Genomic DNA, 25,947 nt, shown 5'->3' on the forward strand with positions numbered 1-25,947 from the left:
TTAAAGTGTACACCTTCTTACATGTGTCATTTCTCCTCTAGTTTTGGCCATCCCCATGAAGTACCAATCATAGATACCTGTTAAAAGAGTTAAGTCAGACACTGCAAGATCAAGCAAGAATACAAAGCCAAATTTTTAAACTGCCAGTTATAAGGTCTCATCAGAAATTCAGACGAACGAGATTCCATGAGATAAAGCATCATCAGTTTTGAGTCTAAAAGAACGTTTATACACTAGCTCATCTACACTGTCATGAGTATAGCCTTCATACAACTACCAGCAATGTTACCACTGGGAAACAGTGGTAGCATCTACTAAGTAAATTACAGCAGCTCTAGGAAGTTTCAAATTTTTCAGATGTGCAGTCAAGTATTGCAATGTCTACTTCTCAGTAGAGCTGCACAATTAATCGTTAAATTGTGATCTCGATTCAACCCCCCTGACGATCTCTATTGCAGAGTTTGCCGATTCTTTCATATAACAAGTGGAGAGACTTCTTTGCTCACTAAGCTGTCAAAAGAAATCATCAGGGCAGTCTGACAAGTTTTTAACATGAAACATTGTAACTAACTCTTCCTTCTTAGATCAAAGTTATAGTCTGTGTGTAAAGAAAAAAAAAATCTAGGCAGTCTGGCAAGTTTTTAAGATTGTGTAAATGCAGGAATTTTAACCACTTAAACAAGTGTCATAAAAATATTTAGACTAAGTTAAAATCAATATTTTTTGCTAGAAAACTACTTGGAACCCCCCAAACATGCATATTTTAGCAGGGACCCTAGGGAATAAAATGTCAATTGCTGCAATATTTTATGTCGCACTGTATTTGCCCAGCGGTCTTTCAAAGGCAATTTTTTGTGAAAAAAAAACTTCAATGAATAAAAAAAAAAAAACTAAACAGTAAATTTAGCCCAATTTTTGTTTTAATGTGTAAGATCTTGCGCTGCGAAAAGCATGACAAATCTAAGCAAAAAAAAATTGTGAATCTCATTTTAGCCAGAATCGTGCAGCTCTACTTTCTCGGGTTACCTAGCTTTACACTCAATGCTAGCATTTTATAGTCAACTGAAGTTTTCTTCATTTTACCATCACTCCACCTACCATTCATTTCCTTCAAGAGGAGATCTGCAAATCAATTTTCTGAGATCCTGCAATCAAAAAAAATTATTTCAGTTCAACTTTCTGTAAGACAGAAACCCCCACATCTTTACAGTAGCTACTGCTCAGGAGTTCGAAGAGTTTCATTATTTTTCAAAGTGAGCTAGTATGACTCATCACTGCAGTGAAGATATCCAAACTAGACCTGCCCCCCAAAAAATTATTTTACTTACCCCCACGGGGTGGAGCAGTTTCATTTTCTGTGAAGAGAGATATCTTTTAGGACAGGGAAGGATTTTTAGAGGACCTCTTTAAATAAACTCAGAATATATTAAGTCACAAAATATACCAGTCACTAAATATTAGATTGGGGCGGTAAGATTTCATTACAAAATTCTAAACATGCAATATTTGAACCTGGAGCAAGGTTACTCAAATTACCTGTACATAAAACCTAGTCGGGGGTCACCATTCAGAGTGCTACAGGGAAATTTTTACTGTCAGAAACCACCAGCAAGTATACACATGTAAAACAGTTTAGAGCCTAAATTTCAGAGCACATCCCCTAATATGGGCCATCAGAACACACCACTCAGTCACCAAACATCAGACTGGGAGTCAGTCTAAGGAGTCAAAGTCAATTATGCTCAGTATCACATTTCTGCTAAACTTATTTCAGTTCATTAGCTGTGTAGCTTCTAGGATAGGCCAACTCCATAAGCTTTCAGCAATTTTATTGCAAATATGAGCAACGCAAATGCAGCTTTAGGGTCAAAGTAACAATGAGTTAAAATACTGCATTTACCTGTCCAATACCATCAAGGTCTTCTCTAGGCCACAGAGCTCCAACACAAATGCAATAGTTAAGTGTGCAAAGCCAAGCTTGCTGCACCTTGGTACATCTGGTCTGAACAGGGCTTTGGTGACTGTCCTGAGACTTTTGTGGGCCATATACTTAGGTTAAAGCTTTCATCCTTTTAGACCAGAAGCACAAAATAAAAAAGCAGATAGTGCCTACCTTGATTTATTCCTCTGAAATCTTGTCTTCATATGTTCCACCGTGTTTAATCTGTGGACACAGGGCCATTAGCTTTGTAATAACAGCAACAAGTTAGCATTTTAACTTGCACTCCACCATGCTAGGAATATTCTTCAGAATATTTCAGACGGACGAGACTTACAAGTCATCATTTGAAGCAAGACTGAACATACAAGGCCTAGGGCAAGGTTTAGCAAGTTTCCATACATGTCAAATAGAATTTGCAGTTCTGAACCAAGTATAATGGCCAGAGCTGAAGTATACATATTTAATCACCAATAGGTGCAAAAGTAGGAGCTTCTGCCAAGCATATTAACTGCTTGCCGACCGCAGAATGACGGGCAAGCGGCGCGGCTCTTGTGGTGGGAGGTAAACACGGAATGCGCGCGATCATGAGCATCCCTGTTCCTTCGGTGGCAGCGTCACTGAGACACAGCTCGCCGAGGGAGGTGAACAGCCATTGGGTATGGCCGTTTACCACGTGATTGGCCGTGATGAAGTCACGGCCGATCAGATGGTTACACCTCCAATGTGCACGGCGCTCTCTCGCTGCGCGTGCACGTCAGTGGCGGCATGTTCCCGGGAACACCGTTAGTCACCAACGCTGGTAAACAGCCATTGGCTGGCTGTTTACCCAAGTGATCGACTGAACGTTTCACAGCCGATCACTAAATGTAAACAAACCACGGTAACAAGATGTTACCGGGTTCTCCTCACACACCGATCGTGTGTGAGGAGGAGATTGCGGTAACATCCGAGTACCCGTCACAGCCTACCCGTCACCAGGCCATCAGAGTACCCGTCACCAGGCCATCAAAGTACCCGAGTACGCGTCACCAGGCCATCAGAGTACCCGAGTACCCGTCGCCAGGCCATCAGAGTACCCGTCGCCAGGCCATCAGAGTACCCGAGTACCCGTCGCCAGGCCATCAGAGTACCCGAGTACCCGTCGCCAGGCCATCAGAGTACCCGAGTACCCGTCGCCAGGCCATCAGAGTACCCGAGTACCCGTCGCCAGGCCATTAGAGTTCCTGTCACCAGGCCATCAGAGTACCTGTCACCAGGCCATCAGAGTACCTGTCACCAGGCCATCAGAGTACCTGTCACCAGGCCATCAGAGTACCTGTCACCAGGCCAGAGTAACCGAGTACCTGTCACCAGGCCATCAGAGTACCAGAGTACCTATCTGCAGTCCATCAGAGTACCCGTGTACCTATTTGCAGTCCATGCCTCATAGAATATACATTGGGGCGTTTTCTTTCCAAAATGGGGTCATTTTGTGGGCAATTCCATTGTCCTGGTGCACCTGGACCTTTAAAAAATTTGATGGTAGGAATGAAATGAGATGTGTCATTTATGCTCCTAGAACGCCTGAACTTCAATGTTCGGCCTCTCTATGTGACCAGGCTGTGTAAAAGTCCTACACATGTGGTATCGCCATACTCAGGAGTAGCAGAATGTGTTTTGGGGTGTAATATTTGCTATATACATGCTATGTGTTAGAAAGATCTTATAAATTAACAAAAGACTCATTATGCCTCAGATTATACATTGGGGTGTTAGTTTTCCAAAATGGGGTAATTTTGTGGGCAATTCCATTGTCCTGGTGCTCAAGGGCCTTCAAAAATGGCTGTGAAGAGAGGTGTCCTTTTTGCTTGCAGAACGCCTGAAGGTGCCACTTCAATGTTGGTGCTCTGTATGTGGCCAGGCTCTGTAAAAGTCTCACACATGTGGTATCGCCATACTCGGGAAGAGTAGCAGAATGTATTTAGGGGTGTAATTAGTTGTATGCATATGCTGTGTGTGAGAAATAACCTGATGACAATATAAAAAAATATATATATATATAAAAATAAATAAAAAAATCATCATTTTGCAAAGAATTGTGGGTAAAAATGACAACTTAAAAAAACTCACCATGCTACTTAATACCTTGGAATGTCTACTTTTTAAAAAGGGGTCATTTGGGGGTATTCGTATTTTCCTGGCTTGTTAGTGTCTCAAGAAATGAGATACACCTGATGTAATGAAGGCCTGATCAGATGTGATCAATTTTCAGTGATTGGCACCATAGTTTGTAGACTAACTTTCACAAAGAGAAAAGGAGAAATCGGAACGGGGCTGGAGGGTAACCAACCCCCGGGACTTTTAGACTGTACCCAGATAGAGGCAATCAGAGAAAATACCCATATAAAAATAAACAATTTTATTATTCATTGAACAAGGCTTAAAACAACATATAAACATCAAAACATAACTTCATTAAGTGTATACAGAAGAGGTACAGATCATACGACTGCGAGGTATTACCAATCCTATACATGAAAAAATGCTGCTAATTTCAACATGTTTCACTCCCTTGAGCTTCTTCAGGATAATGCAGCTTTTGTTGAAAACTGAGAAAAAAAAGAGGAAAATAGATTACCAATATTCTAAATACAAAATAGAAGGTGCATATAAGTATAGCAAGTATGAAAAATTGAAATTACAAAGGACTTAACAATACATTACAGGACATATACCATTAGAATACAGTAATCAGGGTGGGCAGGTAAGTGGTATAGCATCTCACCACGTGGACAAAGGCTCCTAGATTATGTAGTTCAAAAATCGAATCCAACATTAATGCAACTAATGAAGGTGAGGAGAGACGCACAAATTGACCACAGAACCCAGCAATCTGCAGAGAGGGACAATTCCCTCTGCAGATTGTTGGGTTCTGTGGTCTGTTTGTGCGGCATTAATGTTGGCTTCGATTTTTGAACAACATAATCTAGGAGCCTTTGTCCACATGGTGAGATGCTATACCACTTACCTGCCCACCCTGATTACTGTATTCTAATGGTATATTTTCCTCTTTTTTCCTCAGTTTTTAACAAAAGCTGAATTATCCTGAAGAAGCTCAAGGGAGCGAAACATGTTGAAATTAGCAGCATTTTTCGTGTATAGGATTGGTAATACCTCGTGGTCGTATGATCTGTACCTCTTCTGTATACACTTAATGAATTTATGTTTTGATGTTTATATGTTTATTGTTTTAAGCCTTGTTCCATGAATAATAAAATTGTTTATTTTTATATATGGATATTTTCTCTGATTGCCTCTATCTGGGTACAGTCTAAAAGTCCCAGGGGTTGGTTACCCTCCAGCCCCGTTCCGATTTCTCCTTTTCATTTTCTGTATTTAATAGTGATGCACCGAAATTTCGGCCGCCGAAACATATCGGCCGAAAATGCCCTTTTCGGCAATTTGCTGAAAGAGAAAAATGGCCGATAATGGAGCCGAAAATGGGGCGTGGCCTGGGTGGGGGCGGGCTTGTCCGGGCACTTAGACAGATCATCCGCAGGATTGGACGGATGATCTGTCTATCAAAGTGCCCGGACAAGGGGGAGGGGCTGCGTGTGACGGCGCACGGCCGGGAACACACAGCAATTGAAATGAAAGCTGTGATGTTCCCGGCGCTGTTATCAAACAGGCGGCGGAGGCGGCTCTCTTCCCTGCACACAGTGCACAGGCTGGCTGCAAAATGGCACACTGGCTGCAATGGGGCACACTGGCTGCAATGGGGCACACTGGCTGCAATGGGGCACACTGGCTGCAATGGGGCACACTGGCTGCAATGGGGGATGCCTCCTGTACCACGTCCTCCGTCTCTGACCATCTCCTGTTCCATGTCCCCAGTCTGACCATCTTCTGTACCATGTCCCCAGTCTCTGACCATCTCCTGTACCATGTCCCCAGTCTGACCATCTTCTGTACCACGTCCCCAGTCTCTGACCATCTCCTATACCGTGTCCCCAGTCTCGGACCATCTCCTGTACCGTGTCCCCAGTCTCTGACCATCTCCTGTACCGTGTCCCCAGTCTCTGACCATCTCCTGTACCGTGTCCCCAGTCTCTGACCATCTCCTGTACCGTGTCCCCAGTCTCTGACCATCTCCTGTACCGTATCCCCAGTCTCTGACCATCTCCTGTACCGTGTCCCCAGTCTCTGACCATCTCCTGTACCGTGTCCCCAGTCTCTGACCACCTCCTGTACCGTGTCCCCAGTCTCTGACCACCTCCTGTACCGTGTCCCCAGTCTCTGACCACCTCCTGTACCGTGTCCCCAGTCTCTGACCACCTCCTGTACCGTGTCCCCAGTCTCTGACCACCTCCTGTACCGTGTCCCCAGTCTCTGACCACCTCCTGTACCGTGTCCCCAGTCTCTGACCACCTCCTGTACCGTGTCCCCAGTCTCTGACCACCTCCTGTACCGTGTCCCCAGTCTCTGACCACCTCCTGTACCGTGTCCCCAGTCTCTGACCACCTCCTGTACCGTGTCCCCAGTCTCTGACCACCTCCTGTACCATGTCCCCAGTCTCTGACCACCTCCTGTACCATGTCCCCAGTCTCTGACCACCTCCTGTACCATGTCCCCAGTCTCTGACCACCTCCTGTACCATGTCCCCAGTCTCTGACCACCTCCTGTACCATGTCCCCAGTCTCTGACCACCTCCTGTACCATGTCCCCAGTCTCTGACCACCTCCTGTAGCATGTCCCCAGTCTCTGACCACCTCCTGTAGCATGTCCCCAGTCTCTGACCACCTCCTGTACCATGTCCCCAGTCTCTGACCACCTCCTGTACCATGTCCCCAGTCTCTGACCACCTCCTGTACCATGTCCCCAGTCTCTGACCACCTTCTGTACCACGACCCCAGTCTCTGACCACCTTCTGTACCACGACCCCAGTCTCTGACCACCTTCTGTACCACGACCCCAGTCTCTGACCACCTTCTGTACCACGTCCCCAGTCTCTGACCACCTTCTGTACCATGTCCCCAGTCTCTGACCACCTCCTGTACCATGTCCCCAGTCTCTGACCACCTCCTGTACCATGTCCCCAGTCTCTGACCACCTCCTGTACCATGTCCCCAGTCTCTGACCACCTCCTGTACCATGTCCCCAGTCTCTGACCACCTCCTGTACCATGTCCCCAGTCTCTGACCACCTCCTGTATAAAAATATTTTTTAAAAACAGTCATTTTCGGTATCGGTGCTGTTTCGGTATCGGTTTCGGTTTTCGGCCTAGTGTATTTTTCATTTTCGGTATCGGTTTCGGCACCAAAAAACCCATTCGGTGCATCCCTAGTATTTAATATAGGGATGTGGTAGCCCTCCGCAACAAGTTTTGATCATTTCATCTCTATGTTTCTTGCCCACTTTCACAAAGACCAAATATTATACACTAACTTGGGTTATTTCTACCAAAGATATGTAGCAGTATAAATTTTGTCCAAAATTTATGAAGAATTACTAATTAACAAAATTTTATGACAAAGAAAAAGGAATTTTTTTTCCACCAAATTTACGCATTTTCTTTTTATTTATAGCACAAAAAATAAAAAACCCACTACTGATTAAATACCACTAAAAGAGGAATTTGAGTGTCAAGCAATATTCCTGTTTTTCAGGATCTTATTCCACACTTTCCAGAATAGACATGGCCCTGGGTAATGTGTAAGCGCTACAAAGCATAAGGAATAAAGAGTATATGCCTAGAGGGGCATCAGATCATTCACTTTTCAAGGCGTCACTGAGTTTGGGTGGGGAAAGAACACAGGGGGGTTGGAGAATAAGCCCATTTTGGTTTGAATTAATGAAGGATGTAGAAGAAGTTCTGCCAAAGTTAAAAGTTTAATATAGACACTGCTCCAACCAATATGGGACACCCTAAAAGCATTTCTCAGAGGTATCTTGATTCAGCAGGTGGTCAAAATGAAACAAAAATCTAGGAGATGGGAGGAAAGTATCAGGAAGGAATTGATAGAGGCGGAGAATAACTATGTAAAGGATCCAACACTTGAGAAACAGAAAATATGGTTAAGTAAACAGCAGGGGTATAAGATAGCAATTATAAAAAGGGAAGAAAACAGGTGGTTATTTCAGAAGCAGCGCCTCTTTGGGGAAGGGGAGGGGGTGGAAAGAATGTTGGCCCAATTGGTGAAAACTAATTCCCCCTCATCTGCTATTCCAATGATCAGGACTATGAAAGGGGCAGTCTCTACACGTGGGAAGGAGATATAGAAGTTTTTGGGGCCTTTTATAGGGAATTCTATAGCTCACAAGGACAGAGGGTGGAAGGAGAAATGGGTGCCTTTCTGGAGAGTGTGGTGCTTCCAACCCTTACTCAAGAGGAGAGGGAAGACTTGGGGGCCCCTATAACCCTAGGCGAGTTACAGCAGGCTGTGGCTGGGATGGCTACCCAAAAGTCTCCAGGACCAGATGGCCTCCCGGTGGAGACAAACATAGCGAGATCTTGCTCCCAGAGTTGCTTAGGACATTGAGGGTGGCAATGGTCGAGGGGAAATTGCCATCCTCAATGGAGGCAACAATTATTGTGATGCCTAAAGAAGGAAAGGACCCCTTGGATGCAGCCTCGTATAGGTCGATATCATTGCTATGTTCAGACGTTAAAATCTTAGCTAAGGTATTATCAAATAGGTTAAACAAAATCGTTAAACTTATACATCCATATCAGACAGGATTTATTGCGGGACGATCCACTAGCATGAATATCAGAAGGGCATTCCTGAATATCCAGACGCCATCGGTAAATAAGGAATCAAGAGCTATCTTGTCCCTGGATGTGACTAAGGCTTTTGATAGTCTAGAGTGGGAGTACCTATGGGGTATTTTGGAGAAATATGGGTTTGGACCTTCTTTTATTGGATGGATTAAAATGATGTATAGAGCACCTAGTGCACAAGTAAGAATTAACGAATATTCAGAAAAAATAGAAATGAGCAGAGGGACAAGGCAGGGGTGCCCACTATCTCCCCTGTTTTTTTCACTTGCAATGGAGCCACTGGCAACCACAGTTAGGTCAAACCCGAGATAATAGGGTTTCAGAGGAAAGGGGGTAGGGAGGAGAGAATCGCATTATATACGGACAATGTTTTTCTTAGGAGACACAGGTCAATCTCTTAAGAAGGCAATTAAACTAGTAGAAGAAATTGAAAGATTTATGGGGTTAGTAATAAATTGGGGGACGTCAGAGTTGCTTCGAGTTGACCCTGCAGCGGTTGTGCTGGGGATGCCACAAATTGAGGTGGTAGATGCAATGAAATATCTTGGTATATATTTAACAGATCTTAAACAGTACATTAATAAAAATATAATTTCATTATTGAGTAAATTTAAACTAAATTGTGATGTCTGGAGCCGGCTTGCTTTATCGGTGGCAGGTCGGTGTAGTTTGATCAAGATGATATGGATGCCACAATTGTTACACGCCTTGCATAACTGGATATGCAAAAAGTGGTTTAAAAAGTTTGAAACTTTTTTTCGGGAGTTGATTTGGAAAAGTGGCCAGGCAAGGATCTGGCTCCAGACGTTACAGTTACCAATGGAAAGAGGGGGACTGGCGGTACCCCACCCTAGGAACTATTATCTGACGGGTTGTGATCATTGGGGGGGGGGGGGGGTAATTCATGTGGTAGAATAATGCTGACAGGAGCTTTACATGACACGCTGGTGGATGTGCTGGATTCCTTTCAGTATAAGAACTCTATAACAAATATGAGTAAGGCATGGAAACCAGTAAAAACATTGATGGGATGTACAGGGCCATCAGAGTATACACCTCCGTGGGATAATAAGAATCTACAGGAAGTATTATTAATTGGGAAGATTAATATATGGGAGAGACAGGGTATAACTAGGTTGATCCAATTATATGACGGTAGAACTCTGAAAACATTTTCAGACTTAAAAAAGGAATATAATATACCGCAACAGACATTTTATAGATATTTACAGCTCAGACATGCCCTGGTAGCCCAGTTTGGTTCACAGATACCCGAGTGGTATAAAACACCCCTGTCCCAGAAAATACTTAAAATAGATAAGTCCAGGGGATTCATATCCACTATATATGATCAGATATTTCTCTGTAATTCACTGACCGACACAGCTCCTCTGTAACTAAATGGATTGTATAGCCGGCCATAAGGAGAAACTAGGCAAAATTGTTACACAATACACAGAACTTTAATCCCTCCCCAGGGGGGTGGGCCCCGTGCTATAAACCCTTACCACTGCTCCCATCTGCTCTGAACCGCACCCCCTTGTGCCCAGTCACACAGCGGACCATAGCATGGTGAGGAGCGAAGGGACAAGGAGAAGAAAGGGAGTGAGACCCCCCTAGTCAACCTCCCAGGGAATGCCCAGCTGCTCCATCCTGCCGAGACAGGTGGAACCACACTTTGCACTCCTGAAGGGACTGCTGGACGCATTCCACGCAGACCAATCACCCGAGTAGTACATGGTGGCTGCCGGCCACAGCACACCGACACAAGAGTAGCCCGGTCATGTGTGCCCTGGAGCATATAGCTCACTGGCCGACCCTGGATCAGACGGGCATGTTGTGACCAACCCAGTGCATAGCTAGAGCCTGCTCACGCTCGATGGCCAGTCTGGGGAGACTACAAGAAACTATTATCCAGCCTGTCACCCAGCCCGGCTGTTGATTGTAGATCACAGGAATCAAAAATGCAGAAGAAAAAAAAAATTCCCAGGGCCAATGGTCCCACCAGGAGCCAGGTCCTTCAACAATAGGCAGAAAAAACAAACGGAGCTGTTGGATGCAGTGTGAGGGGTTATAGCCAGTAGGACCACCCCCTGGGCGGTACTGTGCAGGTGTTGCTGTTTTTAACACTTTCTGCCTAGTCCTCTCCTAAAGGGTCGATGTAACCCTAAGGTCAAGATGAAGATGCTGTGTCCATCAATGAAAAGAAAACATGCAGCTTTTTTTATTGCAACTATGAGCAACTCAAATGCAGCTTTAGGGTCAAAGTAACAATGAGTTAAAATACTGCATTTACTTGTCTCATACCATCAAGGTCTTTTCTAGGCCACAGAGACCTGGAACACAAAGGCAGTCAAATGTGCAAAGCCAAGCTTGCTGCACCTTAGTACATCTGGTCTGATCAGGGCTTTGGTGACTATCTGCCATGAGACTTTTGTCGTCCATATACTTAGGATAAAGCTTTCATCCTATCAGACCAGAAGCACTTTAAAAAAATAAATAAAAAAAAAAACATGCAGCAGACAGTGCTTGCCTTGATTTATCCTACTGAAATCTTGTCTTCATATGTTCCACCTTGTTTAACCTGGGAACACAGGGCCATTAGCTTTGTAATAGCAGCAACAAGTTAGCATTTTAACCTACGCTCCATCAGAACTCCACCATGCTAGGAATATTCTTCAGATTATTTCAGACGAACGAGACTTGCAAGTCATCATTTGGAGCAAGACTGAACATACAAGGCTAGGGCAAGGTTTGGCAAATTTCCATACATGTCAAATAGAATTTGCAGTACTGAACCAAGTATAATGGCCAGAGCTGAAGTGCACATATTTAAACACCAATAGGGGCAAAAGTAGGAGCTCCTGCCAAGCATATTAACTGGACATCTAGAGATAAGGAAATTGAAAAGGGGCAGTTTGCTGGACTGTCTGCCATTCAGATTTACATGGCCCTATTCAATAGCCTGTTACTGCTTTAGACCCCTAGCAATATTGGTCAAATCTAGCTTTAGCCACCAAAACAAATTTCATGGCAGAAAGTTTTCAAATTTCATGGCCCATTTGTTCACAAAACCAGATTAGGGGTTAGTCCAAAGACTCACATTTCAGGTTATGGTTTTGCCATAGTGAAGATTTTTTCAGTCTAGAATTGATTGCCCGTCATCACATGTTCTATTTATCTGATCTTTGTAATGGTATTAATATAGAGCAGCTCCAAGCCTTCACAGATCCCCTGCTGGCACACCTGGCTCCTCCCTACACAGAAAGCTACTCCTTAAGGGGAGCACTTGCGCGTTCTTAATTCTGAGCCAGGCTGTTCGCATCCAGATAGACCACCTGGCTCAGTCCCACCCATATGCTCACTGACGGCAGCAAGAGCCAAGCTTGTGGGACAGGAGAGCTCCTTCACAGTGCACAGCATTAAACCAAAATCAGGCTGAGGTTGAATATTTAGGAGGCTGGAAGGGAAGCTACCAACGTTTACGTTAATGCATAGGAGGCATTAAGGTGGGGGGGGGGGGCGGACGGACACACACACACACACACACACACACACACACACACACACACACAGTTACACCCTGGTAATGACATTGAAATCGTGCTACATCAAGTGAGCATGTTAACCTATTTTTGCCCTATTCACATCACATATTTGAGGTGTATACCTTATGTGTGATGTCTTCTCCAGTTCAGGCCATCCCCATGTAGAACCAACCAATCGATGCCTAATAAAGATTTAGCAGGTCAGACATTGCATCATCAAGCACAGCAAGAATACAAAGCCACATTTTTAAACTGTCAGTTATAATAAGGTCTCATCAGAATTTCAGACGAACGAGATTCCAAGAGATAAATCATCATCAGTTTATACCCTAGCTTATCTACATTGTCATGAGCAAAGCCTTTGTACAACTACGCAATTAACCTCAGTTTAACTACTTTTACACAAGCATTTTGCCAATCCCTTTACCTGAGGCAGTTGGACCCACTACTACACAACACCCCAACTAGAGATTTGTAGGCAACGCTGAAGCCCCATTCCATAAATGGGTTGTATTGACCACTAGGAAACAGTGATGGCATCTAAAGTAAATTACAGCGGCTCTACAAAGCTGCAAATTGTTCAGATATGCAGTCAAGTATTGCAATGTCTACTTCTCAGGTTAACTAGTTTTACCACTCAATGCTATTTAAGACAACTGAAGTTTCCCCGTTTTAACATCACCTACCATTTCCTTTGAGATCTGTAAATCCATTTTCTGAGACCCTGCAATCAGAAAAATACTCAGTTGAACTTTCTATAAAAAAAATAAAACCCCACATCTCTACAGTAGCTACTGCTCAGGAGTTAAGAGTTTCATTATTTTTCAAAGTGAGCTAGTATGACATCACTGCAGTGAAGAAACCCCAAATCCACCTGCCCCCCAAAAATAGGATTTTACTTACCCCACACGATGGAGCAGTTTAATTTTCTGTGAAGAGAAAGATATCTTTAGGACAGGGAAGGGATTTTAGGAGGACCCCTTTACACAAACAGAATATATTACTCAGTCACAGAAGATACCACTCAGTCACTAAATATCAGACTGGGGCGGTAAAATGTCATCACAAAATATTAAAATTGCAATATATTTGAACCTGGAGCATAGTTACTCAACTTACCTGTACATAAAATCCAGTGTGTGTCGACATTCAGAGTGCCAGGTGCACCTACAGGGAAATTGTGACTGTCAGAAAACAGCAAGTGTACATATGTAAAGCAGTTTATAGCCTACATTTCAGAGCACATGCCTTAATGTGGGCCATCAGAACAAACCACTCAGTCACCAAACATCAGACTGGGGCGGTAAGGAGTCATCATAAAGTCAATTATGCTCAGTATCACATTTCTGCTAAAGATTTCAGCTCATTAGCTGTGTAGCTTTTAGGATAGGCCAGCTCCATAAGCTTTCAGCAATTTTATTGCAAATATGAGCAACTCAAATGCAGCTTTAGGGTCAAAGTAACAATGAGTTAAAATACTGCATTTACCTGTATCATACCATCAAGGTCTTCTCTAGGCCACAGAGACCTGGAACACAAAGGCAGTCAAGTTAAGTGTGCAAAGCCAAGCTTGCTGCACCTTAGTACATCTGGTCTGATCAGGGCTTTGGTGACTATCTGCCATGAGACTTTTGTCGTCCATATACTTAGGATAAAGCTTTCATCCTATCAGACCAGAAGCACTTTAAAAAAAAAAAAAATAAAATAAAAGGCGCCGTTCATCTTCGGCTATTTTCAGAATTTGTGTGCGCTTTGTACTGCGCATGCGCAGTACACAGCAGACACTATCCGATGGGGGACTGTACATGATAGGACAGGGGGATCTCTTCAGCATAGCGACGATGCTTGTCATAGCCAGCAGAATGCCAGCTCAGGGTATAGCAGATTCTTCATCACTGTGTCCCCCACAAGTTTCTCAGTGTTAACTGTTGGGAACATGTTAACCTATGTTTGCCCTATTCACATCACATATTTGGAGGTGTATACCTTATATGTCATGTCTTCTCCAATTCTGTAGTACCAACCATCGATGCCTAATAAAGATTTAGCAGGTCAGACATTGCAGCATCAAGCAAAGCAAGAATACAAAGCCAAAATGTTAAACTGTCAGTTATAATACGGTCTCATCAGAATTTCAGAGGAACGAGATTCCAAGAGATAAATCAGCATCAGTTTATACACTAGCTTCTCTACACTGTCATGAGCAAAGCCTTCATACAACTACCAGCTATGCAATTGTGGCAATTAACCTCAGTTTAACCACTTCTACACAAGCATTTAGCCAATCCCTTTACCTAAGGCAGTTGGACCCGCTGCTACACAAGAACACCCTCAACTAGAGATTTGTAGGCAACGCTGAAGACCCATTCCATAAATGGGTTGTATTGATCACTAGGAAGCAGTGGTAGCATCTACTAAAATTACAGCAGCTCTACAACGTTGCAAATTGTTTGGATGTGCAGTCAAGTATTGCAATGTCTACTCAGGCTACCTAGTTTTACACAATGCTAGAATTAAAGACAACTGAAGCTTCCCCGTTTTAACATCGCCTACCATTAATTTCCTTTGAGATCTGTAAATCCATTTTCTGAGACCCCGCAATCAAAAAATATTCAGTTGAACTTTCTATTAAAAAAAAAAAAAACACACACCCACACCCCCCACATCTCTACAGTAGCTACTGCTCAGTTCGAAGAGTTTTATTATTTTTACAAAGTGAGCTAGTATGACTCATCACTGCAGTGAAGAAACCCCAACTCTACAAAAAAATAGGATTTTTTGTACTCACCATAAAATCCTTCTCTGTAGTTCACCGACTGACACAGCTCCTTTCTTAGACCATTGGGTTGTTATGCCACCTTCAGGAGAGGACTAGGCAGAACATGTTATAACAAAATCAGAACTTTCTAGTTCTGCCAAAGGGGCGGTCCCTCAGGCAACAACCCCTCAGCCTGCTTCCTGCAGCCTCAGTACTTCAACAAGCAGTATAACGTAACAAAAAAAAATATATATATATATAGGAGTGGCGGGTGCTGCCTCAGTCGGTGAACTACAGAAAAAATAATTTTACGGTGAGTAAAAAAAAAAAAAAAATCCTATTTTCTCTTACATTCACTGACAGCTCCTTTCTTGGGTCATCGGGACGTCCCCAAGCAGTGCCAAAATGAGGGGTGGGAAACTGCAAAAAAACGTCACCCACAATGGTATGTGGGAAACAGAATAAAGCTTCACCCACAAAACAGTGTGGGAGCAGCATAGAACTTTTACCTACAAAAAAACAAACAGTGCTCCTCAAACTGGGAGTCACTACCTTACAAACCACCTCAAAAACTTGCGGTAACAAATGCAACAGTGCATTTACTTAAAAGTAACTTTTTTACGAGAAAAAAAAAAAATAAAGGAAAAAATTGAAGTGCAATTGCAAATTACACGGCCGCCTGCAAAACTTTGCGGCTAAAACAGGCAGCCGATGCACTGACATCTACCTTATAGAATTTTGTAAAGGTGTGAACAGACTACCAAGTAGCCGCTTTACACACTTAAGCGACAGACGCTTGATGTCAGAAGGCCCAATACGTACGAATCGCCCTGGTGGAGTGGGCTGTGACCGGAAAGAGGGGGGCACCTGCTCCTTCAAGGCGTAGGCACGTACTACAAGCTGTCTGATCCAGCTGGAAATGGTGGCAGATGAGACCACCGTGCCTTTTTTCAGACCAGCCAAAGAAACAAGGAGTCTGACTTCCGAAAGAGCCGTAGTCGACAAATACACCCTCAAAGCCTGGACCAGGTCCAGGGAATGGAGGGCCACCTCTTTAGGATGTGTCCGTTTAGGACACAGATGGTAACACAATGTCTTTATTGATGTGGAATGCCGAAACCACCTTCAGCAGAAAAGGAGGTTGCGGACGTAACACCACCTTATCCTTGTGGATAACCAGATAGGGCAACTTGCAAGACAAGGCCGCCAGTTCCGAAACCCTCCTGGCTGATGTAATAGCCACTAGAAGACCACCTTCTGGGAAAGGGTCAGAGGGATCTCTGATATTTTCAAATGGCGGTTTCTGAAGCACCGATAACACCAGATTCAGATATTAAGAGGAACTACGTCAGACCCCTTGAACAAAAGTGCTCACTAGAGAGACGCCAGGGGTCACCGAAAAAAAAAACAAAGAAACAAATCTGATACATTTGTCCTTTAATGGTGCTTAAGGCCAATTTCTGGTCTACTCCTTGCTGTAAAAACAGCAGGATCATGGATATAGAATAGGAGCACGGACGCCATCCTTTCTCCTCACACGGAGATGAAGGCCTTCCAGGTAAAATGATATATATTCCAAGAAGATTTCCGTGCTCTCAACATAGTTGGAATTACTGAGTGAGAAAGGCCTCAGTTCCTCAACACCTGGCTCTCAATAGCCATGCCGTTAAAACCAGCGACGGTAAAGCAGGGTGGAGAATGGGACCTTGAGACAGCAATACCAGGGACGCTGGGGCCAATCTGGGGCAATCAGAATTACTGGAATCCCCTCGGCCTCCACTCTGCGGAGCAGACATGGTAACAGTTTTAGCAGAGGAAAGGCATAGATGAGCTGGTACTGACCCCATAGAGTAGTCAGTGCGTCTGCCCAAGGATCTCTTGTCATGGACACGAACCTTGGCACCTTCCGATTGAGACGGGAGGCCAGAAGATCCACGTGTGGAGTGCCCCATTGCAGACACAGTAGGCTGAACACCTCCGGATGCAACGCCCATTCTCCTGGGTCCACTATCTGGCAACTTAGGTAGACCGCCTGCCAGATCTCCACTCCCGGGACGTAAATGGCCGATAGGGCCGGGACTAGTCGCTCTGCCCACTGAAGGATGTGAGCGACCACCCGTGCGGCGGGTGAGCTTGTTCCTCCTTGATTGACATATGCCATCGTCGTGGCATTGTCTGACTGGATCCTGATCGGAGACCCACAAAGTCTTATCGACCATGTGGAGAGACATAGCCTGATCGCTCGCAGCTCGAGCACATTGATTTGTAACTTGGATTCCTCCTCCGACCAGAGGCCCTGGGTCGACTGAACTCCCATTACTACGGTTAGGCTGGCATCCGTTGTGATCACTGTCCAATTCAGAGGTAGGAATGATGTCCCGGACCGAAGTGTCGGGGACCTCAGCCACCAGAGCAGGGAATCCCCGACTAACCTGAATCTGCCGATCCAGGGATAAAGGAGATTTGTCCCATTTCTTCAGGATCTCCTTCTGTAAGACTTACGGTACTGCCTCGAAAGAGGCCACCGTGATTTCCAGGACTCGCATGCAGAAGCGTAGCATGGACTCACCACCCTGACCGAGTTCTGCGCTGTCCAGCTAGGTGTGCCTGTGTCAACTCCCAGATGCGTGTGAGAAAACCACGCTGTGCTGAGGCCCACTGTAAAGCACTGAACATGAAAAACGTGTTCAGGCTTCAACAAAATGGCCACCAAGCATCCAGTATAAAGGACATAACCACAGGGAAAATGGCCCCTGGACTACAGTAAAATGGAGTTAGACCATGCTGCTCCCTGGTCACACCAAAAATGGCCGCTGAACACTGTATGCAATGAGGGACAGTGAAAACAGGCAGAGAAAATGGCGGCAAACAGCACTACAGCGATCAGCAGACACATCCTCCAGACATCCAGGGCACAGCTACCCAGCGCAGTCCCCACCTCAGTAGAGAGCCCACCTAGGGAGCCCCTGTCTATGGCGCACACACCGCTCAGCAGCATGCAGCATCCACCACAGGGAAGGGGGGAGGGAAGATAGGGACAGGGAGAGAAGAGAGGGAGGTGAGGGACCACCGAATCAACCTCCCAGGGAATGCCCAGCCCCACCGAGGCAGGGAGAGCAGTACTTACCAGTCCTGACGAGCTGGGGAACATTTAACAGACCCACTCTCCGATCAGTACAGGGTGGCTGCTGGCCCGGCACACTGACGCAGACATCAGTAGCCCGGTCATATGTGCGCTCCGGGCATTATGCCCACCGGTCACCCCTGGAGCTGGGGGGCATGTCGTGGCCGACCCAGCCCGGAGCTCTACAAGGATAAGGGTATCCAGTCTTTCACCCAGCCAGCTGTTGATAGCAGATCACAGGATCTTAATCTTGTGCAAAAGTCAAACTTCTGCAGAAAAAAATAAATAAATAAACCGATGAGTCCGCAGGGTTCCTAGGTCCTTCACTAGGCAGAAAAAACTGAGGCTGCAGGAAGCAGGCTAGAAAGTTGTTACCTAAGGGACCGCCCCTTGGGCAGAACTAGAAAGTTCTGGTTTTGTTATAACATGTTCTGCCTAGTCCTCTCCTGAAGGTGGCATAACAACCCAATGGTCTAAGAAAGGAGCTGTGTCAGTCGGTGAACTACAGAGAAGGATTTTATGGTGAGTACAAAAAATCCTATTTTTTTGTAGAGTTGGGGTTTCTTCACTGCAGTGATGAGTCATACTAGCTCACTTTGTAAAAATAATAAAACTCTTCGAACTGAGCAGTATGTTCTGCCTAGTCCTCTCCTGAAGGTGGCGTAACAACCTGATGGTCTAAGAAAGGAGCTGTGTCAATCGGTGAACGTAAGAGAAAGAATTTTACTTACCCCACAGGATGGAGCAGTTTAATTTTCTGTGAAGAGAAAAGATATCTTTAGGAAAGGGAAGGGATTTTAGGGGGACCTCTTTAAACAAACTCAGAATATATTACTGAGTCACAGAATATACCAGTCTCTAAATATCAGACTGGGGCGGTAAGATGTCATCACAAAATACTAAACGTGCAATATTTGAACCTGGAGCATAGTTACTTAACTTGCCTGTACATAAAACCCAGTCAGTGTCACCAGAGTGCCAGGTGTACCTACAGGGAAATTTTGACTGTCAGAAACCACCAGCAAGTGTACATATGTAAAGCAGTTTATAGCTTAAATTTCAGAGCACATCCCTTAATGTGGGCCATCAGAACAAACCACTCAATCACCAAACATCAGACTGGGGCGGTAAGGAGTCATCATAAAGTCAATTATGCTCAGTATCACATTTCTGCTAAAGTTATTTCAGCTCATTAGCTGTGTAGCTTCTAGAATAGGCCAGCTCCATAAGCTTATATAAGCTAATATGAGCAAATAAAATGCTGCTTTAGGGTCAAAGTAACAATGAGTTAAAATACTGCATTTACCTGTCTCATACCATCAAGGTCTCTTTCTCTAGGCCGCAGAGGTCTGTAACACAAATGCATAGTTAAGCGTGCAAAGCCAAGCTTGCTGTACCTTTGTACATCTGGTCTGATCAGGGCTTTGGTGACTATCTGCCATGATACTTTTGTTGTCCATATACTTAGGTTAAAGCTTTCATCCTTTCAGACCAGAAGCACTAAAAAAAAAAAAAACATGCAGCAGACAGTGCCTACCTTGATTTATCCTACGGAAATCTTGTCTTCATACATTCCACCTTTAACCTGTGAACACAGGGCCAATAAGCTTTGTAATAGCAGCAACAAGTTAGCATTTTAACCTACACTCCATCAGAACTCCACCATGCTAGGAATATTCTTCCGATTTTTTCAGACGAACAAGACTTTCAAGTCATCATTTGGAGCAAGACTGAACATACAAGCCTAGGGCAAGGCTTGGCAAGTATTTAACCACTTCAGCCCGGACCAATAAACACCAATAAACACCTCAAGGACCAGAGGTCTTTTTCCAATTTTGCACTGCGCTGCTTTAACTGGTAATTGCGCAGTCATGCAATATTGCACCCAAACGAAATTTGTGTCCTTTTCTTCCCACAAATATAGCTTTCTTTTGATGGTATTTGATTGCCTCTGCGATTTTTATTTTTTGCGATATAAATGGAAAAAGAGCGAACATTTTGAAAAAAAAAAAAGATATTTTCTTTTTGTTATAAGAAAAATCGAATAAACTAAATTTTAGTCATACATTGAGGGCAAAATTTATTCAGCCACGTCTTTAGTAAAAAAAAAATGTCAATGAGCGTATATTTTTTGGTTTGCGCAAAAGTTATAGCGTCTACAAACTAGAGTACATTTTCTGGAATTTACACAGCTTTTAATTTATGACTGCCTATCTCATTTCTTGAGGGGCTAAAATGGCAGGGCAGTACAAACCCCCCCAAATGACCCCATTTTGGAAAGTAGACACCCCAAGGAAATTGCTGATGGGTATGTTGAGCCCATTGAATATTTTTTTTTTGTCCTAAGGGATTGAATAATGACAAAAAAAAAATAATTTTTGATTTCACTCCTCACTACCCATCACAGTTTCGAAGGCCATAAAATGCCAAAATAGCACAAAACCCCTTAAAATTAACCCATTTTGGAAAGTAGACACCCCAAGCTATTTACTGAGAGGCATGTTGAGTCCATGGAATATTTTATATTTTGCCACAAGTTGCGGGAATATTACAAACTTTTTTTTTTGACAAGGGACAGTCCTTGAGAGATGGAGCTCCTCCCATCGACCCAGGAAACACATTGCCACAGTTCAAAAGGCGGTCCCTCAGGTCCCTGGTCAGTCATTCACCAAGAACCGAAGGATGGAACTGAAAAACAAACCATAACAGGTAATAACATTAGTACATCACTATAATCAAATAAAGGGTGGGATCGTGCTGTCCTGGAAGACCACCGGAAAAGGAGTTACCGGTAAGTACTAACTCCAGTTTTCCCAAGTGTTCTTCCAGGACAGCCCTTGAGAGGATCCCCAAGTACTTACCAGATTAGGGGGGGGGACCACGGCCTGATCCTGACTAGACATTAGGTCCAGTCGGTAATGCCTTGTAAAGGTGGAAAAGTTTGACCATGTGGCTGCTTTACATACCTGCTCCGGGGTGGCACCAGCTCTTTCTGCCCAGGATGCAGACAACGCTCTTGTTGAGTGAGCTTTAACACCCTCAGGAGGATCTCTATTCAAGGCCTTATACTCCTCTACTATAGCTAGCCTAATCCATCTAGCTATGGTTACTTTTGAAGCTTTTTGCCCCCTACGCTGCCCGGAAAAAAAGGGAGTCAGAGATTCTGAAAGGATTTGTTACTTTAAGATATTCTAGAATACACCTCCTCACATCCAATAAATGAAAATGTTCTTCTTTCTCATTTGCTGCATTTTGACAAAATGAGGGGAGGACAATATCTTGGGACCTATGGAAGCTAGATGCTACCTTTGGTAAGAACCCAGGGTCTGTCTTTAGTATGACTCTGTCTTCTAGGATCTGTAGAAATGGTTCCCTGATGGAAAGGGCTTGGATCTCACTGACCCTACGGACTGAAGTGATTGCCACCAGGAGTACTGTCTTAAATGTAATAAGCCTTAGGGAGGCCTCTGAGATAGGCTCAAAGGATGACCCCAAGAAAGCTTTTAGTACAACTGCTAAATCCCAGGATGGGACTTTGCTGACTCTGACCGGCTTACGTCTAGCGACTGCCTTACAGAACCTAGCGACAAAAGGATTTTCCTGTAAGCATTCATCTAGGTACACACTTAAGGCAGCTATCTGTACCTTAATAGTACTTAAGGTTAATCCTTTGTTTACACCTTCCTGTAAAAACTGTAGAATATTAGCCGTATTTATGTCACGGCTATTCAGCCAGCTATTACATTTTTTCCAGACTTTTTTGTAAATAGCCCTCGTGACTGGTTTGCGACTCTGTAGTAAGGTCGCAATTACCTCATCTGTCAGGCCCTTACTCCTTAAGATTTCCTCCTCAGTAACCACGCTGAAAGCTTCAGTGTGGCCACCTGTGGATGATAAAGAGGTCCCTGCGACAGGAGGTCCTGTCTGCAGGGAAGCCTTAAAGCTGGACAGTCTCAATTGTAGCAACGTTGTGAACCATGGTCTCCTGGGCCAGAATGGTGCCACTAGAATCAAACGGGTTTTTTCCGTGAGGAATCTTGCTAGGACCCTCGGAATGAGATGAAGAGGGGGAAATGCATATGCCAGACTGAAAGTCCATGGAGTTTGCAAGGCATCTACAGCCAGGGGCTGATCTCCTGGGTTTAGCGAGCAAAAATTGGGAACCTTTGCATTCTCTTTGCTCGCAAAAAGGTCTACTTCTGGTTTTCCCCAGTGAGTTATGAGATTGAATGCCTCTGGGTGTAAGGACCATTGGTTCGAAACTTTTTGTCGACTCAAGAAGTCCGCCGTGCTGTTCAGCTCCCCTTTCAGGTGAACTGCAGAAATGGATTCCAGATTGGCTTCTGCCCACTGAAAAATGCATCTGGCTACCAACATCAAACGAGGACTTCTGGTACCTCCTTGTTTTTTTTATGTATGCTACAGCCGTCATATTGTCTGAACGGACTTGTAGATGGTGACCCTGTATTGTGGGGTGAAAGGCTAAAACAGCTCTCAGGATCGCTGTTCGCTCCTTCCAATTGGAAGAGAAACATTTCTCTTCCGGGGTCCACTTGTCCTGGACCCAGCTTGAGCCGAGGTGGGCTCCCCAGCCCCAGCTGCTCGCATCCGTTGTCAGTGTTGAAATGATAGGAAGGACCCAATGAACCCCTTTGTTTAGGTTCTCCCTGTCCTTCCACCGCCAGAGGGAGCGTTTTATCTTTGAGGGGATCGATACCTCCTCCTCCAGATCTCTGCCCTTTAATTGTTCCAACAGAAATCCCTGAAGGTCTCTTTGGTGGAACCTTGCCCATTGTACGGCTGGAATGGCTGCCGTCATAAGACCTAAGACCGACATTACTTCTCTCACCGTACATTTGGGGCTGCATTGAAGAAAAGATGTTCTCTGCCACAGATTCAAAATCTTTTCTTCTGGCAGTATAATTTTCTGATCTACAGACTTGATCCAGTAACCCAAATACCGGATCTCCTGTGTTGGGGTTGTCTTGGATTTCTCCTGACTGACAATCCACCCTAATCGACTCAGGCTGAGTTGAGTCAACTCCAGATCCTGAGAAAGACGACTCTCCGAGTGTGCCGTTAGGAGCAGGTCGTCTAGATAGGGAATAATTGAGACTGATTGAAGCCTCAGTGGAACTAAAGCCTCTCCGAGAACCTTGGAAAAGATTCTTGGGGAGGATGACAGACCGAAGGGGAGCGCTCTGCACTGAAAGTGGTAAACTTGTGTCTATCTGCACTGCCATCCGAAGGAATTTCTGGCATTCCCCCCTTATTGGAATATGCAGATAAGCATCCCTTAGATCCAGGGTGGCCATAAATATCTCTTTCTGGAGAAAGTTCTTTATGGAATAAATGGACTCCATCCGAAATTTCTTGTAACGGATGGAGCTATTCAGTGGTCGGAGGTTCATAATTAGTCTGAACCTCCCTGACGGCTTTTTTACCACGAAAATGTGCGAGTAAAAACAGTCTCCTTGTTCCTGAATAGGGACTGGTGTCAATACCTCTTGATCCACCATTTCCCCCATCAGTAAAGGTAAGGCCCTGGCCTTTTCTGAGTGACTTGGAAGCTTTGTCACCAAAAACTTTGAGGGAGGGCTGCTGTGGAATTCCAGCGCATGACCCCTTTTTATTATATTTAAGACAAACTCGTTCGAGGTTGTCTCTTCCCATTGTGGAAGAAATTTGCTTAATCTTCCTCCCACAGGAACCCTGACGTCACTGGGGTTTGGGATCCTGATTGGGGCGGCTAAACAGTATGCCCCCTTTCCCTTTATGTCCCGACCAAAGTTTTTTGGGGGTTGAACTCTTCTCCGATTTAGAGGGTTCCTTAAAGGGACGAAAAAAATTTCTTTGGAAATTTCTTTTTTGCGGGAAAGGTTCTCTTTTTATCCGCCGTCCTAAGACGGAATCTAATTCAGGCCCGAAGACTAAGTCTCCTGTAAAAGGGAAGCTGCACAGGCGGGTTTTAGACGTCGTGTCTCCCCCCCCAAGTTTTCATCCATACTGACCTCCTTGCTACCACTGAAAGTGCTGCCGACTTAGCCGTAAATTTTACGGAGTCCGTAGAGGCGTCAGATGAAACTGGTGGCCTTAAAAAGCATAGGGAAGGATTTCAGAATCTCCCCCCTAGGAGTGCCTGCTTTTAAATGTTCCTGCAGTTGGCGACAACCAGAACTCCAGGTTTCTAGCTACACAAGAAGTGGCTAGAGCTGGTTTTAAGCCTGCCATAGAGGCATCCCAGGCCCTCTTTAAGACAATGTCTGTTCCCCTGTCCATGGGATCTTTCAGGTGGCTTATATCCTCAAAGGCCAGATCAGCCTGCTTTGAGACTTTGGACAGAGGGGCGTCTAGTTTAGGATTTTTATTCCAGACCGTCTCTGGGCTCTCATCAAAAGGGAACCTTCTCAAGGGATTTAGGAAAGAAAACCTTTTTATCTGGTTCAGACCACTCCTTAAGGACAAGGTCAGAAAGCACCTTATGTATAGGGAAAACCCTTGCTTTCTTTTTCCCCAGAGCCTCATACATCTTATGTCTGGATAACTGAGTTTCTTCCTCCTCAATTTCCAGTGTATCATAGATGGCACCCATTAGCTCATCAACTTCCTCAAGAGACAATCTATACTTTGAGGCTTTAGATGTTGCTTGATCCTCTTCCTGATCAGAGTCTGTGTCAGAGGAATCGGGGCTAATCAACGTGGGGCTAGGCTCCCTGACCATACGGGGCTCCCCTGAGCTGGGTGTTGTAAGGCATGGTGAGGAGGAGATTGCAGTTTTATTAGTGGAGGCAGCTGACCCTACGTCAGTGATTAACTCCCGGAGGGATTTAAAGGTCGACGCCATTTCCTCTTTAAAGGAGCCTAAAAATTTTGCTAAGGGGGAATCTGCCTCAGATTTAAGCAAGCTTGCAATGCATTGCTTGCATAGGGCTTTGTTAGAGCCAGAGGACAACCTATTCCCACAATTAGGGCACTTTTTGCAGCCTGCCTTGTCTTCCTTTGGTAGCTCTTTAGCCTGAAAATAAGAAGACAAAGAATTTTTTAGCGTCAGCTCCATGTCCCTCCTTAGAATCACCACCAACTGCACACATCCTTAACTGAGTTAACCACCACCGTGGGGCACTACAGAACCCAGCCTACAAACACCACCACTCCTTAAACCACCAGAGTAATAGCATGCCTAGCAGCCTACCTGGGATTGGCTGGTGCCTGTCTCCGGAGTGTCCTGGGGAATAGCCTCCATGGTCCCCCTCTGCCGCTCCGGATCCCGCCGCTAGTCCGGTATTGCTGGACGCTGGTCGGGACTTACAGGCACAGCGCTGGCTCTCCCTCTCCTCCTTGTACCCTAGAGACCCGGAACCGGAAGTCTCGGCACACAGTGATGACGCGGTTCCGCCGGAAATGACGCTCGGCGTCTCCGACCCCACCGCAACAAGGAGCAGAGATGGAAGGTTCCACTCACCGCTCCCGGGGGAAACCGGCGTCATTCTGCCCCTGGCCACCTCGGCACTGGAAGGAGGAGGGTAACGGGTCTGCTCCGATTCAGCTGGACTGTACCCGAGCCACAAAAAAATAGGTATGGACCCAACTGCAGCCAAAAAACAGGACCCGGTCCCTTATGGCTTACAGGTTCTCAGGCAGCCCCTGAGAGGGGCCTCCAGGTTCCTGGCAACATGTTCCTCCGACGGAGGAAACACAAATGACTGACCAGGGACCTGAGGGACCGCCTTTTGAACTGTGGCAATGTGTTTCCTGGGTCGATGGGAGGAGCTCCATCTCTCAAGGGCTGTCCTGGAAGAACACTTGGGAAAAACT

The 25,947-nt window shown here is 45.0% G+C and overlaps 2 long non-coding RNA genes and 5 other non-coding genes across 7 annotated transcripts; all 7 read right to left on the minus strand.

The window, feature by feature from the left end:
- Nucleotides 1-1,096: 1,096 nt before the first annotated feature.
- Nucleotides 1,097-2,223, minus strand: LOC143941836 (uncharacterized). Its single transcript, XR_013264467.1, has 3 exons — nucleotides 2,114-2,223; nucleotides 1,329-1,355; nucleotides 1,097-1,145 (listed from the first exon to the last, which is right to left on the minus strand). It is a non-coding gene; the product is annotated as an uncharacterized LOC143941836 (long non-coding RNA).
- LOC143956262 (small nucleolar RNA SNORD29) lies at nucleotides 1,216-1,280 on the minus strand. Its single transcript, XR_013269878.1, has one exon. It is a non-coding gene; the product is annotated as a small nucleolar RNA SNORD29 (small nucleolar RNA).
- A 10,277-nt stretch (nucleotides 2,224-12,500) lies between the features above and the next one.
- Nucleotides 12,501-12,572, minus strand: LOC143956292 (small nucleolar RNA SNORD30). Its single transcript, XR_013269883.1, has one exon. It is a non-coding gene; the product is annotated as a small nucleolar RNA SNORD30 (small nucleolar RNA).
- Nucleotides 12,573-13,030: 458 nt separating this feature from the next.
- Nucleotides 13,031-14,315, minus strand: LOC143941847 (uncharacterized). The gene is made up of 4 exons (XR_013264477.1): nucleotides 14,237-14,315; nucleotides 13,739-13,778; nucleotides 13,370-13,417; nucleotides 13,031-13,179 (listed from the first exon to the last, which is right to left on the minus strand). It is a non-coding gene; the product is annotated as an uncharacterized LOC143941847 (long non-coding RNA).
- Nucleotides 13,255-13,323, minus strand: LOC143956314 (small nucleolar RNA SNORD31). Its single transcript, XR_013269888.1, has one exon. It is a non-coding gene; the product is annotated as a small nucleolar RNA SNORD31 (small nucleolar RNA).
- LOC143956341 (small nucleolar RNA SNORD31) lies at nucleotides 13,508-13,574 on the minus strand. The gene has a single exon (XR_013269896.1). It is a non-coding gene; the product is annotated as a small nucleolar RNA SNORD31 (small nucleolar RNA).
- A 4,898-nt stretch (nucleotides 14,316-19,213) lies between the features above and the next one.
- Nucleotides 19,214-19,280, minus strand: LOC143956381 (small nucleolar RNA SNORD31). The gene has a single exon (XR_013269901.1). It is a non-coding gene; the product is annotated as a small nucleolar RNA SNORD31 (small nucleolar RNA).
- Between the last annotated feature and the right edge of the window lie 6,667 nt (nucleotides 19,281-25,947).

This window comes from Lithobates pipiens, unplaced genomic scaffold (assembly GCF_037356315.1).
Source record: "Lithobates pipiens isolate NorthernLeopardFrog02 unplaced genomic scaffold, aLitPip1_a1.2 Scaffold_10, whole genome shotgun sequence".
Taxonomy (NCBI): Eukaryota; Metazoa; Chordata; class Amphibia; order Anura; family Ranidae; genus Lithobates; species Lithobates pipiens.